The following is a 19045-nucleotide window of genomic DNA, read 5'->3' as shown; positions in this document are numbered from 1 at the left end:
GAATAGAAACAAGATGAAGAAAGAGAGAAAATAAAATTTAAAACATAAGTAAAACAGGGAAGATCAATGGCAAAATAGAGTAAGAAAAGGGAAGAGTATAATATGAGGTTTGAAATAAAACTTTAAAAAGTGAACCAAAAGGAACAAAACTGCAGGAAAACCATAACAGAGTCAATAACAATAATAGCTGAGCCAAAATTAATAAAGTAGAAAGAGAATAAGAATACTGTATGAAAAAAGTGAGCATATGAGATGTCTACAGTAAAGAAAAATGATTTTGAGAGGATAGAGGGAGAAGAAATGATAAGAGTAAGGAACAGAATCCAGGATAAGAACGGGAAAATATAAAATTCCACACACAAACAAGGGCAGGAGGAAGGCAAAATGGAGTAAGATGGGGGAGTAAGCTGTGAGATTTGAAAACATTTTTACATGAACAAATAGGAATACAATTGAAGAAAAACATCAATAACCTTAATATCCATGCCAAACAAGCCACACTTTATAAAGGTGGAAAGAAAATAAGAATGTTATAAGAAGGGGAAAAAGAATCTGAGCTGACTAAAGGAAGGAAGAATGATTTTAAGGGGATAGAGTGAGTAGAAATAGTAAGAGTAAGGAATAGGAACAAGGAATAACATGGGGGGAAATAAAATTTACAATGAAAATAAGAAAGGGCAGGGAAAAGGTAAAATGGAGTAAGACAAGGGAAGAGTAAATGTGAGATTTGAAATAAATATAAAAATATACATAAAAAGAATAAAAAATAAAAGACAAAGAATGGTAATTACTTGGAATGCAATTGAAGCAAAAGAAGAAATATTAAAAGGCGATGCAAAAGAAAGAAAAAAATAAATTCTGAAGAACAAGGTAGAAGTCTTCTCAGGAGAGATTGGTGTTTGCCTTCTGGATTCATTCCTGGCTTTTTACCAGCTCAGGGTCCAAGGGTAGGTTGTCCAACTTCTGGCAGCACCGCCTGGATCACCTTCACCTGTCTTCTATTGTGATCAGGAGGGTGGGACCCCTGAGTTTCCCCTGAGAGGCACTGTTCAGTCTTCTGGAAAATTGTTGGTGTGTTCCCCCTGCCCCTGTATTACTCATCTTGGTCTGCCCCAGCTTATTTCCAATAATGTATAGTTTCTGATTAAATAGCTGTCTGTTTCAAGGGCAGAGCCAATGTGTATAAGAGGGGCAGCTCTTTCCTGCTTGGTACTGATGGTAGCAATGTGTGTGAGCCAAGGCTGGGTGGGTCCTGATTCCCTCTTGTTGCAATGATTTCAGATCTCCCTGCTTTGCTGGCCTTGGTGGAATAGGGACCTAGGAACCAGTGTGTTTTGTCTCCCTAAGAGAAGTTCAAAATGAGCCCTTTAGGCATTTCTCTTTCTGTCTTTCCCATGAGGAATGCCCCTTGCAGGGTGCCTGTCCTGGCTGTTTTGTGGAGGTTTCCTGTTGGATGTGGTGGTGCTTTCAATCCTGCAGGACATGGGGGCTGTGTAAGTCCTTCTCTTCCCAGAGGTTTCATCTCTGCCAGCAGAGGAAGGGGGCTCTCCCTGGCTGTAAATAATCTCAGGCGCTCAACTCTTGCCCATCCCGTTCCCAGCCCACTGCCTTCACAGCAAACAGCCCTGAACTTCCACTCTGTGCAGCCTCTGGCCTGCTACCTGCACCAGGCTAGGGCTGAGAAATCCCCTTGCTATGTGCCTTTTTGATCTCTCTGTTTAGCTATATTCAGTGGGAGCAAACCACACTTGCAATCTTTTCCCTTTGCTGGCAGGGCAGCTGCACACTGGGTCCTGGCCTACTGTGTTTCAGCTCTCCTTTTAAAAAGTCTTTCTGGACACACCCACTGAAATACTGATTCACTGTCCAGTTTTCCACACGCACCACTTCTCCAAAAAGCCAAAAGTCTCTCAGAATCCCAGCTGGCTGTGGACTGTCTCCTACACCCCACCCATGTAAGAAAGTCCCCCTCTCTCTGGCACTCTCCCACTCGGTATTTGCCATTGAAGCTATGGGTTTACTGTTCCCGGTGTGTGTGTGTAGCCTGGATCTCCCCAACTTTGTGTATCCATGTCGCTCCTGGCCAGGATATGGGGGTTCTCTGCCCTGGGAGGGGAGGGAGCTTCAAAGCAAAGCTGTGATTTCTGACTAGACTCTCCACCTCCACAGCTGCAGGCACCATGCATGGAATGGTTCCCCTTCAAACTATAAAATCTCCTTATTGCCCACTATGAAGCATCTTCTGTTCTTCTTGGCTTCCAAACTTTATGTTAGCTAAGATTCCACTTATGTTCAGTTTATCTGTCAGCAGATCACTCAAGTAGCTGCGCTGAGGGCAATCGCAAGTGAACTCAGCTTCCACCTACTTGTCCACCATCTTCTCTCCTCCCTAGGTTCACTGATCTTTGTCAAAATATTTCTTCTTTATAGAGTAACCTCTCATCCCCCTTGTTAAATAGACTGTTATAATTTTAACCTTGAAAGCAACTATATAAAGAAGATGCATTCTCCCTTCTCCCATGACCCAAGTGACCTTCTCCCCTCCCATTGTCTCCTTGTCTGGCATTAGGGGCAAGTGGCAGGAGAGGGTGAACTACAGACTTCTTTATTACAAAACCAAGACATACTCTGAGAGAGAGGGAGAGCCAGAGGGGAGGAAAAAATGGAAGGAGGGAGGAAAAGAGAGAAAGGAGAGAGACATGGAATGTTTAATAGCACAATAAATTATGACACATATGGAAGCTATTAATCTCAGCTGAAATTTTAATACTGCTCATTTTTTTAAAAGAACAGTATTACTAGATTCAGAAGTAGAAAATCTGTTTTGGGAAAACAGATTATTTGATGTCTCACTCTGCCACTAAAAAATGTGTGACTCGGAGTGACCTGTTGTTCTCACCAAGCGGGGCTCCAGAGCTCTGACTGAGATGGCTCTGACTGAGGTAACTCTGCCCTTGAGTCTGCATGTCTACCCTCCTCACCCATACACTCCCCAGAGCCCCCAGCAGCCCTGTGAGCTCAGTCCTCTGAAGTGCACAGAGTCCTGTCCAGTGGCAGGGGAAGGAAGTAAGGCAAGGCAGTAAAGTGACTGTCTCAAGCTCAAATAGCTAATTAGTAACAGAGCTACAGCCAAATCCCAGCTTTCTGATGAGCTCACAGAAGCAGCTCAAAGTGTCAGCAAGAACATCAGGCTATCCTTTTATTTCATATCAACAGATACCCAGGTCTTATCTTATTCCTTCCCATAATATCTGGCCCTGGGCCTCACTTCTTTCTTGACATCTCCACTTCTTGGGTCCTCACAGCCCTGGCCTCCCATCCCTGGGTACTCTCCTCACTCTTGGGCAGGTCTAGGTCTCCTCTTCCTCCAGCCATCACAGCAGATGCTCCCTGAAGGATCACAGAGTCCTCCTCCTTGTTTCTCTATCATCCATTAAGTGACCCTGTCTCCTCCTGTGGTTTTAACTATGAACCATATGATGAAAACTATTTCCAGTCTACATGTTAACCTTTTATGTCCAACATCTGCCATACTTAGACAATACCTGCCAACACTTAGACATATCACAAATACAAAATTGTACTTTAAGACAGTTCACAGAAAATGCCATTTCCTCCCCTCTCCAAACTTGATCACCTTCCTGTTTTCCCTACCTAATTTACTCAAACCACAAACATGGGGCTCCTCTCAGACCTCCTCCCTCCCCTGGTCCCCACATTTAACCCAATCATCAAATCTTGCCTCAGGGATTGGCTTCAAGCCTCCTAGAGGAGTCATTCAGCCAGCCCTCTTCTGAACTGCATTACCTACCACATGCTGGCCTTCATTCTCTTCCACCAGAATTACTAAAATAGCCTCCTAACCAGATTCATGGTGTCCAACCATAACCTCTTCAAGTGATCTACCACACTATCACCACGATGATCATATCCTGTTCCTATTTAAAACCGTCCCATGGTTTCTCACTAAAGGAAAAGGATAAAGCCAGTCTCCAAAACATGGTAGATGAGGTCACAATTGTTCTGACCCCAGCCTACCTGTTCAGATTCACAGTTTGCAGTCCTGACACTGCTCTACCCAACACCCTTCCCTCCCTTGCCTGTCTGTCTTATTTTAAAAGCCCAATGCCCATGACAGAGGCTGAAAATGACAGATACTCACTTTCCCAGACTCCCTGCAAATACTATGCCCACATTCTCCCCAGTCAGGCACAGGGAAAACATGTTGGCCATTTGGGGAGGATTTTCCTCACTAATGAAAGGAGAGTTTCCTTCAAATGCTGTCATTGGAGGACATGGTACTTGGGCTGCATCGGCAGTCTCCTATTGTGGAGATCACACAGTGGGTGGTAGGAAGAGCCTGACTCCTTGATGACATCTTTGAGCCCAGGATCATCCTTAAAACCACTTATTACCAGAGTTCTTGCCAAATGACAGCATGAGTTTCCTATGATTTAAACCACTTTCAGTTAGGTTTTTGTTACTTGTAGCCAAAAACATCCAAATGACATGTCTACTCAACTGTATTACTACATTCTCTGAGCCTTCTCCCAGGCTGTGTCCTCTGCTTGCTCAAATACCATTTGTATATCTTCTCAGAGTACAGACTCCTCCAGGACATCTGGCAGATGTCTGTCTCATCATTTATCACATCATATTGCAATCATCTCTCTGCACCATCAGACAGAAGCTCCCTGAAGTCAGAGACTACCTTTACCCACACTTGTTCATGCATTGCCCAGCCTGGTATAGAGGTCACACCATACAAGCTCATCAGCTGCATTTCACTTCTCCAACCAGCTGTGAACAATGCAGGGCCTTCCTTTGTGCTCTAATTAAGCCACACTGATAAGAATGGGTTCATTTTGAGACTTTTATATTGTTTTCCTCATCAGGGTCCTCAGTAAAATTTTGTCCAAGTGAAGAGCTGTAATCAACTATAAACAGCCAAAGCAGCCCTCTACTTAGGGAACCTATACTGGAATCTAACTGAAAACTGCCCCCCACCACCCCCCAGAGTAAACTACTTTACTTTCCTCAGCCCTGTCTTGGGAGCCTTACTTCATGGGGTTGGATGGAGGTGAGGAATAAAGAGAGGGAAAGAAAATTTTAGGGGAGAATTCCACTGGTAGCCTGAGACCCTGACAAATCAGCTAGAAGCCAAAACAAAAGCCCCACCCCTCCAGGGGCATGACTCTGAGCCATCATCAGGCAAGACACACCAATCAATCTAGTCACCAAACAGAGCCAGCTCCTGTGCCTGTGAGTTTACAATCTCTTGCAGGAATTCTAAAGCCCAGTTGTACCAAAGCAAGTGCTCACTGAATTATCTCCTAACTCTGATAGTCACACTCAGGTTTTGAGAAAGAGGTAACAAAGGTGTGGAAGGCTGTATGTACTAAGTGCTACCCACTTTTGTCCATGATGGGCCTTGCCTCTCCTGATGAATACCGCACAGACAGTTTCTCCCTATACTGCGGGTATGCCCTCTTGTGTTTTTCTCAGACAAAGCCCATTGTATTTCCTCATCATATTTCTAACCTCTCCAGGGCTGTGCTCTGTCTTCACTGCTGTTTTAACACCTTCTGATTTAGCATCATCTGTGAATTTCATTAAACTGCGGTTTACTGTTGCTTACAGCATCATTAATGAAAATGTTAAAACAAAAAAAACTAGGGCTGGTAACCAATGCCTGCTGTGATGATGAGATACCTCCACCCCACTTCCCTCACTGCCATCATCCTGGATATCTGTTTCCCCTCTGCCACTGAGATGTCCCCACCAGCCTACAGGACACAGGCAGGGTCACCTCTTTGCCCCACAGACATGCATAAATGGCTGTATTAACCCAAGTAGATGTGCCCTTTACAGAATACCCAAACAAACAGACCAACTCAGAGCTGTGGACAATCCCCAAAACCTGTTAGGGGAGAAAGAGTTTAGCTGAGAGTGCCCATGCCTGTTCCTGCCAATCTAACTGAGCCCCAAAGGATGCCCCTGATACAGAATTACAGCAGAACTTTGCTACATGTAAAGTGGCACTTTCTTCTTTTTCAGTTAAAAAATGAAAGTTCCCACCTAGGGATTCTAAATCGATTTTTAAATGTAAAACATTATGTTTTACAATGATTTGTCTTTATAAATAGGGACCCTTGCCAAAGGAGTAATCAAAGGCTCCGCAGCATTTCTCCCTGCCTGAACCAAGAGAAGTACTGTAAGAAATCCAACTTCTTCCCATAACCCTACCACAAGAAGCCCAATAGACCTCAGCTCCCACGGTGTGCAGGCCCAGCCCAGGTCCTGCTCTGAGCTAGGACATAGCCCATAGTCTCCTCCTGCCCATGTCTGCAGGTGTCAAGGAAATGAAGCCTGCCACTCCCTGTTCAAACCATTTGTTCTGAGCTCTAGATAGCCTCACATGTCCTGTTCCAGTTATCCAGTTACTCCAGACAACCCTGACTCCTGAGATGGCGTTCTAGTACCTACCATGCCACTCACCAGCTGGGAAACTTTGAAAATAGTCTACAGCCTCTCTAGGCTCACTTCCCATAAACAAAATGAAGAACTTAGATAAGACCAGTAGTTTCCCACTTTGGATTTACTGGACCAGGTAAACTAAAAATCTTGAAATACTACTTCTAGGTATATGAAAGAACTAAAAGCAGGAACTAATACAGATATTTGCATACTCAGTATTCACAGCAGCATTATTCACAGTAGCTAAAAGGTGGGAATCCATGTGTCCATCAATGGATGAATGGATATGCAAAGTGTGATATATATACAGACAATGGAATATCATTCAGCTTTAAAAAGGAAGGAAATTCCAACACATGCTACAAAATGTCATATGATACCACTTATATAAGTAGTCTAATTCATAGATATAGTAAAATAAAGTTTAGGTGAAGAAGAAAATGAACAAAACTGCTAAATGAGTATAGGATTTAAGTTTGAGGTGATAGAAAAGTTTTGGAAATGGTGATGCACAGCACTGGGAATGTTAATGCCACTGAATTGTACACTTAAAAATGGCTAAAATGACAAGTTTTAGGTTAAGTATATTTTAATACAATAAAAATAGTTTTTTAAAATCTTTAAATATTGGTATGTCCAATCTGTCATTCTATCGCATAAGCATAAGAGTTGAACAAACCATGCATACTCTTACCACCAATGCATAAGAAGAAGGCTCTTTTAACACACAAAAAGTGTGGGGGGGGGGGTGGATAGAAAGCTTAAAAGGAGGAAAAACATTCCCTTTGAGAGCTGGTACCTTTACTCAGATAATATATAGCACAGAAACAGACATGTACTCCACACTGTTCTCATTTGCAATCATTTTTTCCCAAGCCACAGACACCGACCACCAGCTGCCAGCCCAGGAGAGTCTGAGGCACATTTCTTCCTAACTCAGTGACATCACAATGGCAACCTGAAATCAGTCATAATGGGAGTATTTATACCTCAGAAATTGGCATTTGCTATCAGTCAGGGCTTTTTTCTTTTTCCAGAGAAACTACTGCTAAGCATGTGCCACCATACCATCAAAGCCAAGAAAGTTGGTTACAGTTGCGCTGAAGTCACCTTTCTGTGACCTGGCATGAGGGAACTTCTGATTTGATGACTACTCAGTTTTTGTACAACCTAGAAATAGTTGTCATATCAGACCATTAAGCCTCAGCTACACAACTAAAATGCCAAACAGACCAGAGCACAGAGGGAGAAAGACAGAACTGCTGTGTTCTCTTAGGCATTTGCATACATTAGTTCCAAAGACCCCATGTGCTCACCCTGAGGACTGTCAGCACAGAGAAGAGGTGGCTGAATAAACACAGAACCCTAGGCTCACATATTGAGAATTCTGGCAGTGCCCACATGAAGGCTTCATATACCTTGGAACACTGAGAAAAATATGGGCAACATTTGGGGGTTTGGTTTGGGGCACTTATGCCATGGAAAGCTGTTGTGGGTAGGAACAGTTCAGTCCACACTGACAACATCCCTGTCAATGCTGGGCCTCCCCAAAGCCCCTGTGCCAAAGACACCTCTACCACATACATCAGAACTTCTCTACCACTTGTACTGACCCTCTTTAAGAACGTTCCCGAGCAGGTCAGTAAAAGAAAAGTTCCTAGTAGAAGATAACTACCCTGAACTCACTTTTTCCTGGAGATGTTTGTGCATCCATACCTGTCCAACATGGATCCTTTGCCTCTCTCCCTATGACAGGGCTATACTCCTAGAGCAGCAGTACAGAGGTTAGAGAAAAATATTAAATATTCTGATTATCCATAGCTGCATAAAAAAACAGCCAAAACCCGGTGGCTAGAGAGAAAAAAATGGCAGAGGAGTGAATGGGAGTCACACTAACCTCCTCCCAGGACCAATCTGGAATTACAACTCAGTTGTGGAGAAACCACCCGGAACAAACAACTGAGCAATAAGCAGAGAGAAGCATATAACATCAGACACACAGAACCAGCTTTGGTAAAAATGATCTGGTAAGGAGTGCAGTGTAGACTCAAGAAGGCTGGCTGGGCACCCACAGGAGGCAGCACCAGCAGGATAATTAAGCAGCTGGTTGTATCCCTCAAAGAAGATTGGGGTCTAAACCCTAAGCCAGGATTCCTAGCCTACAATGCCAGAGCTCAAAAAGTACACAGATAGCAACCAGTGGAAAAAGCAGCAGGATTGCTCTCTGCCAGAGACAGATGAGTAGAGATGCAAGGGTATTTAAAGGGCCAACACACAAAATTTCATTTGTAGCCACTTACCTGGGGCTCAGGCAAAGGCAGGGACAGTGTAGACTAGAGATGCTTGAGGAGAAACTGGGTACAGAGGCTTTGAGGACAGAACTAAGAGAGTAGCCACCAGGATCCTGGTGCTGAGTCATCTCCCAGACAGTAGCAGCCTTTGTGCTCAGGCAGACCACTCACCTCTGAGCAGCACCTACCTGAGGGGAAACAATAGCCCCCACCTCAGGAGGGTTTGGCCCCTCCCTACAGTGCTTAAACCTGACTGCTGAGTGCAGAGGGACCACATTAACAATTGAAGGAGACAGCCAGTGACAGCAGATCACTGGATGTAGCCAACAGGCTGCCTAAGGTCAGATGGGGTCAACATCTGACATCACCAAAGGCCGATCCAGAAAGAAAAAAAAAAACAAAAAAACAGTGGTAAATACAAGAGACTACTGATATGAAAGCTACTGTGGTCTCCTCCATGATTTGAGGTACTTTTTTCCTGCATAACTTTATAACAATTAATTTCTTGTTCAGTGAATTTGTATATAATAAATCACTACATTTTAAACTATAGTGTATTTCAATTTACACATTTTCCCCCTACCTTCTCTTAGCTCATATTGCCTTCCTCTTTCCTTGCAATATTCTCATTTCAAATTTGGCTTTCTCTCTAGCTACAACTTGTTTCCATTCCACACTCTTACTGTTCCTTCCCTGTCCAGACACTCAAAATGAATTCTCTTGTCAAGGGTCATTTCATATCCTTTTGCCCAGCTATTAAAATAGTGTGTTCTCTCTACTGCTATAACAAACTTTGCTACTTGGTTGTGGGTAGAGTAGTTGTTGTTGCATTGTTTTTTCAAGGGAATTTCTAGAGATTCACTAATTTTATATTTCAGATAATAAATTTTACTGGAACCCTCTCCTACTTTTTTTTTTTTTTACTCAAATTTTAATTATGTCATCTTAGCCTGTTTTTTTCTTTTTCTTTTTTTTCTGTCTTCTATTTCTTTTTCATCCTGCCCTTTTAATTTTCCTTATTCTTTTTTCTTTTCCTTTACATCCCAATATTTAATTTTTCCCTCACTTAGTCTAGTTTTTGACCCTCACTCTTAGTACTCCCTCTCCATCATTATAAAATCACTTCCCAATCCTCTAAACATCTCTTAGACTTTTCTTTGTTTCTTTTTTCCCCTCTTATTCCCATACCACCTATATTAATTTTAGCTCATTTGTTGTTGATAGTACTCTGGTGGATCTTCCTCTCCTATTCAGATCCTATATTTTTATTACTTAATATTTTCCTCTCTTTTTCTTTCTCTCTCTTATTTTATTTTATACTATTTTAATTTCTGTTTAAACGTAATATATGCTTCCCTTCTCATACTCCATTCCACACTCTTCATTCCCTTTCTTTATTCATAAGGTAAACTTTACCATCTCTCCTTCCATTGCTCCAAATCCCAAATCTTATCAGTGCTCCTTCCTTTACCCTCTCAAAATCATTTCTCTTTCAGTAGGTCATCACATATCCACTCTCTTTTCTTATAATAGTCTTAACCTCATTACATTCTTATTAATACTGGCTCTTTAGCTACTGATAGTGGGATTGTTGTGGGGGAGCTATATATTTCTGGGTGTGGGTTCATTTCTTGGGGCCTCTGGTTTTGTTCAGGCAGCACCTGCACAACAGCACATAAGACGTGATGGGCAAAGTGACCCTCAGTCAACCAAGGACAGGGAAGGACCCATGAAAGAATGTCCCAACAACAAAGAAAACAAAATTACATCCAGAAAAGCAGCAATAAAGGCATAAATGACATCCCATGAATGTCAACTTGAGGTGATAAAGGAGATTGCACCACTGTGTCTCATACTCCTCCCACCATAGAAGTTCACACCACAAAGTCGGAAAGTCAAAACGGATCAATTTAAGAAATAGAAGCAAACAAGAAGAGTCCCACAAACAATGGGAAGACAAAGAAACAACCCCAAATGTAAAGGAAAGGAGGAATCCTAAGAAAGAATGCTAAATGAAACACAGGCAAGTCAACTATCAGATATTGAGTTCAAAACAATGGCTATGAGGAAGCTCAATGGGCTCACAGAGAATTACCAAAAATAACAGGGAAACTATAAAGAACTTACTGCAAATGGTATCAGCAAATGATTCACATAGAAACACACAAGGGCCAAGAAGAAACTAAGAATACAATTTCTGAAATAAAGAACACAGTACAAGGAATCAAAAGCAGGCTAGATGAGCTCTGGCTGGCGTAGCTCGATGGATTGAGTGTGGGCTGTGAACCAAAATGTCGCAGGTTCGATTCCCAGTCAGGGCACATGCCTGGGTTGCAGGCCATGGCCCCCAGCAACTGCACATTGATGTTTCTCTCTCGCATTCTTTCTCCCTCCCTTCCCTCTCTAAAAAATAAATAAATACAATCTTAAAAAAAAAAAAGGCAGGCTAGATGAAGCAGAAGATCAAATCAGTGACCCAGAGGACAAAGTAGAAAAACTTCCCAAAAAAGAGCAAGAAAAAGAAAAAAGACTGAAAAAAAAAGAAAAGAGGGGTTAAGGGAATTGCAGGACAACATGAAACAGAATAATATCTGTCTAATAGGGATACAAGAAGGAGAAGAAGAGGAGCAAGGTATACAAAACATATCTGAAAAAGTAATGATGGAAAACTTCCCTAATTTGATGAGAGAAAAATTCACACAAGTCCAGGAAGCACAGAGGGTCCCAATCAAGAGGAACTTAAAAAGGCCCACTGCAAGACACATCATAATTAAAATGGCAAAATTCCAAGACAAAGAAATAATCTTAAAGACAGCAATGGAGAAACAGGAAGTAATATACAAGGGAGCCCCAATAAGACTAGCAGCTGACTTCTCAACAGAAACATTACAAGCCAGAAGAGAATGGCAACAAATATTCCAAGTAATGAAAAACAAAGACTTACAACCAAGACTACTCTATCCAGCACGGCTTGCTCTCAATGAAAATGGAAGGTGAAATAAGGAGCTTCCCAGACAAAAGAAGTCTAAAAGAATACACCTCCACCAAACCTGCACTGCAAGAGATGCTAAAGGGACTGCTTTAAGAAGAGGAAGAAAAACAGTGAGAGAGAAAGGAATAAAGGTAGAAAGGGAGTAAAATGGCAATCAGTAAGTACATATCAATGATAACCTCAAATGTAAATGGATTAAATGTTCCAATTAAAAGACACAGAAGAGGTGAATGGATAAGAAAACATGACCCATACATATGCTGCCTACAAGAGTCCCACCTCAGAACAAAAGACCTACACAGACTGAAAGTGAAGGGCTGAAAAAGAATATTCCATGCAAACAATCAGGGAACAAAAAGCTGGGGTAGCAATGTTTATATCAGACAAAATAGGCTTCATAACAAAGGCCATAAAAAAGACATGAAAGACATTTCATAATACTCAAGGGAAGGATCCATCAAGAAGACATAAACATTATAAAGATATATGCACCCAACATAGGAGTACCCAAATACATAAGGTAATTTCTGGAGGATTTTAAGAGAGATATAGACAGTAACACACTTATACTAGGGGATTTTAACATCCCACTGTCAAAAATGGATAGGTCTTCCAAACAAAATATCAAAAAGGATATTGTGGCATTAAACAGTGTCCTAGATGAAATGGACTTAACTGATATATATGGAACCTTTCATCCCAAAGAAGCAAAATACACATTCTTTTCAAGTGCACATGGAACACTTTCAAAGACAGACCACATAACAGGACACAAAACAAGACCCAACAAATTCAAGAAAATTGAAATTATATCAAGCATCTTCTCAGATCACAAAGGCCTGAAGCTAGTAACCAACCTCAAGGAAAAAACTCAAAAAACACTCAAACTGATGGAGATTGAATAGCATGCTATTAAACAATGAATGGATCAAGAATGAGATCAAGGAAGAAATCAAAAAGTTTCACCTTGGCTGGCGTAGCTCAGTGGATTGAGCACGGGCTGCGAACCAAAGTGTTGCAGGTTCGATTCCCAGTCAGGGTACATGCTTGGGTTGCAGGCCATGACCCCCAGCAACCGCACATTGATGTTTCTCTCTCTCTCTCTCTTTCTCCCTCCCTTCCCTCTCTAAAAATAAATAAATAAAATCTTTAAAAAAAAGTTTCTAGAAACAGATGAAAATGAACTCACAACAGTCCAAAACTTATGGGGCACAGTGAAGGCAGTCCTGAGAGGGAAGTTCATAGAGATACAGACCTACCCAAAGAAAGATAGAAATATTTCAAATAAACAACCTAACCCTATACCTACAAGAATCTGAGAAACAAAAACAAAAACAGCTCAAAGCAAGTAGAAGGAAGAAAATGACCAAGATCAGAGGAGAATTAAATGAGATAGAGACTAAAAGCACAATTCTAAGGATCAATGAATCCAGGGGCTGGTTCTTTGAAAAGATAAACAAAATTGACAAGCCATTAAGCAGACTCATCAAGAAAAAAAGACAGAGGATCAAAATAAACACAATCAGAAATGAAAGAGGAAAAATTACAACTGACACCACAGAAATACAAAGGATTGTTAAGAAATTACTATGAAGAACTATACACCAAGAAGTTTGAAAACCTAGGTGAAATAGACAAATTTTTAGACAAATATAAGCTTCCAAAACTGAATGATGAAGAAGCAGAAAGCCTGAACAGAACAATAACAGGTAACGAAATCAAAGACAAACAATCCAATTAAAAATGGGCAAAGGACCTGAACAGACACTTCTCCAAGGACATACAGAGGGCCCAGAGATATATGAAATGATATGCAGTATCACTAGCCATCAGAGAGATTCAAATTAAAACCACAATGAGATACCACTTCACACCAGTCAGAATGGTCATCATAAACAAATCAACAAACAGTAAATGCTGGCAGGATTGTGGAGAGAAGTGAACCCTAGTTCAATGTTAGTGGGAATGAAAACTGATGCAGCCTCTGTGGAAAACAGTATGAAATTCCCTCAAAAAACTAAAAATGGAATTGACTTTTTCCCTGGCAATTCCACTGCTGGGTTTATACCCTAAGAATCCTGAAACACTAATTCAAAAGAACCTATGCACCCCAATGTTCATAGCAGCACAATTTACAATGGCCAAGTGCTGGAAGCAACCTAAATGCCCATCAGCAAATGCGTAGATCAAAAAACTATGCTACATTTATACGATGAAATACCACACAACTGAAAGAAAGAAGGAGCTCCTACCCTTCATGACAACACAGATGGAACTGGAAAGTATTATGCTAAGTAAGCCAAGCAGTGAAAGACAAATACCATTTGATCTCACCTATAAGTGGAACCTAATTAACAAAACAAACTGGCAAGCTAAATATAGCCAGAGACATTTACCATATTTTTCAGACTATAAGGCGCACTGTTTTACCACATTTTTTGCTTCAATTTTTCCCCTTTTCCTCCTCTAAAACCTAGGTGCATCTTATGGTACAGACCCCAGATGCACCTAAGTTTTAGAGGGGGAAAAATTTTGAAGCAAAAAATGTGGTAAAAAAAAGTGCATCTTATAGTCCAAAAAATATGGTAAATTGACAACAAACTAACAGTAACCAGAGGGGAGGGGGGAGGGGGAAATAACGTTGGAAAGAAGGGAAAGGGACATAAATGAACATGAATGAGGAACCCATGGACAGAGCCAAGGGGGTGTGGGATTGAGGGTGGGAGATGGGCATGGGTATGGTGGTGGGAGAATGGAGACAACTATATTTGAACATCAATAAAAAAAGGAAAAATAAAAATAAATAAATAAAATGATGCCCCCCCCCAAAAAAAAACTAAGTGGTTTGCGAGAGTCAGTTTTGTTTACAAATATCTAATGTGAACAGGAATAGTCCATTTCTGTTTCACATGAGCTCAACTGGGATCCAAGAAGCTCACTCACATGACAGGCAAGGTGATGATACTGCCTCCTAGAGCTTAGCTGGGACTGTGAACTGGATGGTCAGTTCCTCTCCACAGGCCTGCTTGGCTTTCCTCACAGGATGGTCATTCCAAGTGACAGTGCAAGCTGCTGGTCTCTGAAGGTCTGTGCCCAGAAACTCGCACCAAGTCACTTCTTCTGTGTCTATTGGTCAAAGCATCCAGAGAGTCCAGGTTTGGAGAAGGGGGTTTGCTCTAGGTAGCAGCACTGTCCACGACCACATCAAGGTGTGAACTAAAACCTCCACTCTGCTGGGTCACTTAGGAACCACACCACAGTCACGTCATGTCTCAGGAGAGTTTAATCTTAGAATATAAATTCCATAAAGATTGACTGACCGGCCAGCATACTGCCTAGCATAGGCTCTCAACAAATGTTTGCTGAATTGTTGAATTCAACAAGTCTGATTCTTAAGGTTCTTTTTCTTTTAAGTCCCACCAGATTTCTAAAACCAAGGGTGGGGATGGGGGTAGCAAATATTATCAAGTGCAAAAGAAAGAATTCTGAATTAGAACAAAACTATTTTGAAATGCCTGAGAAAATTACCACAGAGGGAAACAGCCATGTGACAACTTATTAAATTGGTCCCCAAACAATATGAAATAGTTTAATTAAAAAAATACAAATAAAATGGTGCCATTTGAACAGATCAAAATCAGTTATTAACCAGAGTAAAGCTGATTTCAGCTTCTTAGAAAATTATATACTCAATTTAGTCTTGGGTAATTCTTACTATATAAATTTTTCATTTATAAGTGAAAATAGCTTTCCAAATTCAATACATGACACACTATACCATGCAGCAGCTGCACCCCAGGAAACAATTTTAGGGCTCCATTGCATCTTTATTTTTCACAATTTCAATATCCTAATAACACACAAATAGCATTTTGCTCTTTACATAAGCACTGTTTTACTGTATGATTCCATGATACACATCTTTGCAAAGGCAGGTGACTCTGCTACATAATATTATCACATAAATAACTACGCATATCACAAATTGCTGCTTAAGCTTTCTTACCTGTCACTTTTTCTTAGCTATCTCCATAGCAACCTGCTTCCCCTCCCCCAGAGACAAAGGGAACACAGAAGATATGTTTAAATTGGCATAAATCAGAGACAAATTCTTTATTGAATCAGATACACAGCTTACTCTAATGATTACCATACACCAACATTATCTAGACTAATGTAGTTCATAAAAATGAACTGCTGGAAACAGACCTCTCTGTTTATACTCTATGACAGCATAATTATAAAATATGGCATGTATTCTTCTCACTGTTGTACCCTCGTCCCTTATTTATCATCCTCTGTAACCACACCATCCTTCCTCACGGTACATACAGCCCCCATGCCTTTCCCCCAAAATGATCTCAGACATGTCCTACCTCAAATGTTCAAGGGCTTGTGGACAACTCTCATCTCCTGCAAAGACAGAGCCCAGACAAATATAGGTGTGCCAAGGTGGATTTCAGTCATGAAACAGACTTACCCAAATGCAAGCTCATGGCCCAGAACTGGGCAGAAAATATGTTTTAAGAATTATCTCAATTAACTTTAATAATTGTGACTGGGACAGCACACACAAAATTTTTGCCACTCTTGGTGACTTCCTCTTTTCACAAATCCTCTAGTTGATAACCAAGGTTAAAACACCCTGCTGAACCCCTGTAATAACATGCAGTACCAAGCAGGAACTCCAGGGAAGGAAGATCGCCTTGCCCTCCCATTCATACACTCTCAGTACATAAAATCCCCAAAGAGCTCCAGTAAAGACCTAAACAGCAACCTCACTACTACCAGGTCTTTAAACATTCTCTAAATAGTAAATGTGATAATCTCAGTATTACAGGGAGTTAAGAGTCTAAACACACACCTATTTTTTAAGTAAATAAATGATACATAACCCTATAGTTGGTTTTGATAGAAAAAGAAGAAGCAGTAAGAAAATTTCAGCTTTACACATACACAGAGCATTTCACCTGACTCAGGTGGGCTGACTAGGAGGCAACACAAAAGAGGATGCCCCACCCCATCCAGAGACCACTGTGCCCTGCACAACACCAGCACACAGCTGCTCTCTCCCATGTGTGCGAAACATGTCCTTCTCTACCTTCAGAAGTTAATTTTGTTGTAAGTAAAAATAGTCACAAAGCTTGCTCTATTTTAAAAGTTAAGCTTCAAAAAGCTTAGTTTGGCCCCCACTTCCAGTTTATAGAAAATACAGGGAATTGAGAAACGAGTTAAATGACACAACCCAAAGGATGACCTGACAAATCCAGAGTGTGTGACGTTTTACAAAACAACTAGTTTGTTGTCTTCAAAAGGTCAATGCCTTACAAAACAACCTTGGGAAAACTGTTCTAGAACGCTGGTACTCAAGCAGAAAATATTGTCTGCAAGCGGGCACGTGGCACTGTCTGAAGAAGATGCTGGTTGTCACAGCAGAGGCATGTGGTGCCACTGGCATCTAGAGAGTTGCAGCTGGGATGCTGCTCCACACACATTTCACATCCATGTGAGGAACAGTGGTGCTGGACCCTGGTTTAGAAAAAAGAGATGAAGGGACATAATAGCAAAACACATCAAAAGACTTGTAAGGGACAAAAGGGAAATCCAAATATGGACCACACTGATATGCTATTGGTAATATTAGGAAATTCTTGTTAGTTCTCTTAGGTGGGCATGGGAAAATTATCATAAAGACAGGCCCTTATTCTTCAGAAATATGTGCTAAATTACCTAAAGATGAGCAAAATAACATCTGCAAAATAAAATTTTCATGGTTCATCCAAGATAGACATACAGGTAAACAGTTACATAAAAAGAAAAACCAACACAGTAAAATTAATGGTTAAATATAAATGAAGAAATAGGTATTCACTGGATTCTTCTTCCATCTTTTCTTGCTGTTTGAAAATATGCATCACAGAAATTGGTGGGAGGTAGAAATTCAGGCCACATTTTCACATATGTAGAATATTCTGATTTTGCATTGAGAACCTCTTTCTATGCCTCCATATTTGTGCATTTGAGTAACATGCAGGTATGCTGCTGGTGGCTTTGGAGGCCCTGTACTGTCCAGTCCAAAAAAGGAACAAGGCCTGATGGAAGGAGGACATGACACACTCACAGGGGATAGACAATGCCAGAGGAGCACAGGGGTGTGTGTACAGAAAATACAGGACCAAGGAAGGCTTTGGGGAAGACATGGCACTTCCACTGGTTCTTCTGGGATGAGCAGAAGTGTAAACTAGCAGAGGGAGATCTAGGCCACAAGGGTGGGAAAGTCTGGTGTGCCTAAGAGTACAGAGTAATTATATGGTTTGTACCAAAGTGACAAGGAATGGGTCATACAAAGCTGGATGGACAGAGGCAGTCATGGAGACCCCACAGGAAGCTGTGAGACTGGAGCAACTCTACTCAGCGGGCAATGAGGAGTTGTACACTTTTGAACACAGAAGTGACTTGAGGAGTAAGACTCTAGCAATGATACAGTGATTGCCTGGCCATGGCTACATGCATGCAGGCATGAGGAACACCCCAGAACGAGGCAGCCAGTTCACAATGGGGCAGTGGGGATGACTGAAATTGTGTCTGCATCTGTACCCCAGTCTACAGTATCCACCCAGGGCAGCCACTCTAGCCTCTTAGTTACAGTGATACATCTGCCCCTTCCAGACACTGTCCCTTAGCTCTCTAAAGAGGCTCCCACGTCTGTCTTCATCTCCCCTTCCTGCATTCCTGTGGAGTCAACATGCTCCTTGATGGATAAGGGCCTGAAAAGTTATGGGACAGTGCTGAACACCATGTTACTGACTAGAGAAACCCTTGCAACCCAGATCCCCTTCCCTTGTAACCACTGCAAAGTCACCATTGGGGCAAGATTGGTCTCCCAATACACACAATGCTACAATCATGTTCTTGTTTCTTTCACATAATGTACACTCTAAAATATTACTGTCAAAACTAGGAAATGTGCTGATGATAAAAGCAGCTGTTATTTCTATGAATTTTGCAACAAAGACTTAAAAGTTTGGTCTGATCCCAAAATGGACCTCTCCTCCCTTTTCATTGAAATGTGTGTTAAGAGTTAGTTGGTCCAGAGGTTGTGGGTTATTGTTAAGCTGAAATGTGTGCAAGAGCCTAAGAATACTGCTTCATTTTAAAGGCTGTCAGCAGTCCCAGAACAGAGCTGTCATGTGGCTTTTACAGATGGGAATATCGTGGTCAGGGAGGAAGTAGCTAACCCAAGACTCTTTACTGCTTGATTTAGCCAGGATCCAGGGTCACAGGG

General features: G+C 41.4%; 1 protein-coding gene and 1 long non-coding RNA gene across 4 annotated transcripts in view; both read right to left on the bottom strand.

Annotated features, from left to right (window-relative positions):
- The window catches only part of SH3RF3 (SH3 domain containing ring finger 3), a 410835-nt gene that overhangs the window by 351966 nt on the left and 39824 nt on the right, over positions 1-19045 (bottom strand). The window lies entirely within an intron of this gene.
- On the bottom strand, positions 3951-13645 carry LOC118500765. The gene is made up of 3 exons (XR_004903347.1): positions 13635-13645; positions 12114-12119; positions 3951-4845 (listed from the first exon to the last, which is right to left on the bottom strand). It is a non-coding gene; the product is annotated as an uncharacterized LOC118500765 (long non-coding RNA).

This window comes from Phyllostomus discolor, chromosome 5 (assembly GCF_004126475.2).
Source record: "Phyllostomus discolor isolate MPI-MPIP mPhyDis1 chromosome 5, mPhyDis1.pri.v3, whole genome shotgun sequence".
NCBI classification, from domain to species: domain Eukaryota; kingdom Metazoa; phylum Chordata; class Mammalia; order Chiroptera; family Phyllostomidae; genus Phyllostomus; species Phyllostomus discolor.
This window is presented reverse-complemented; position numbering and strand designations above follow the sequence as displayed.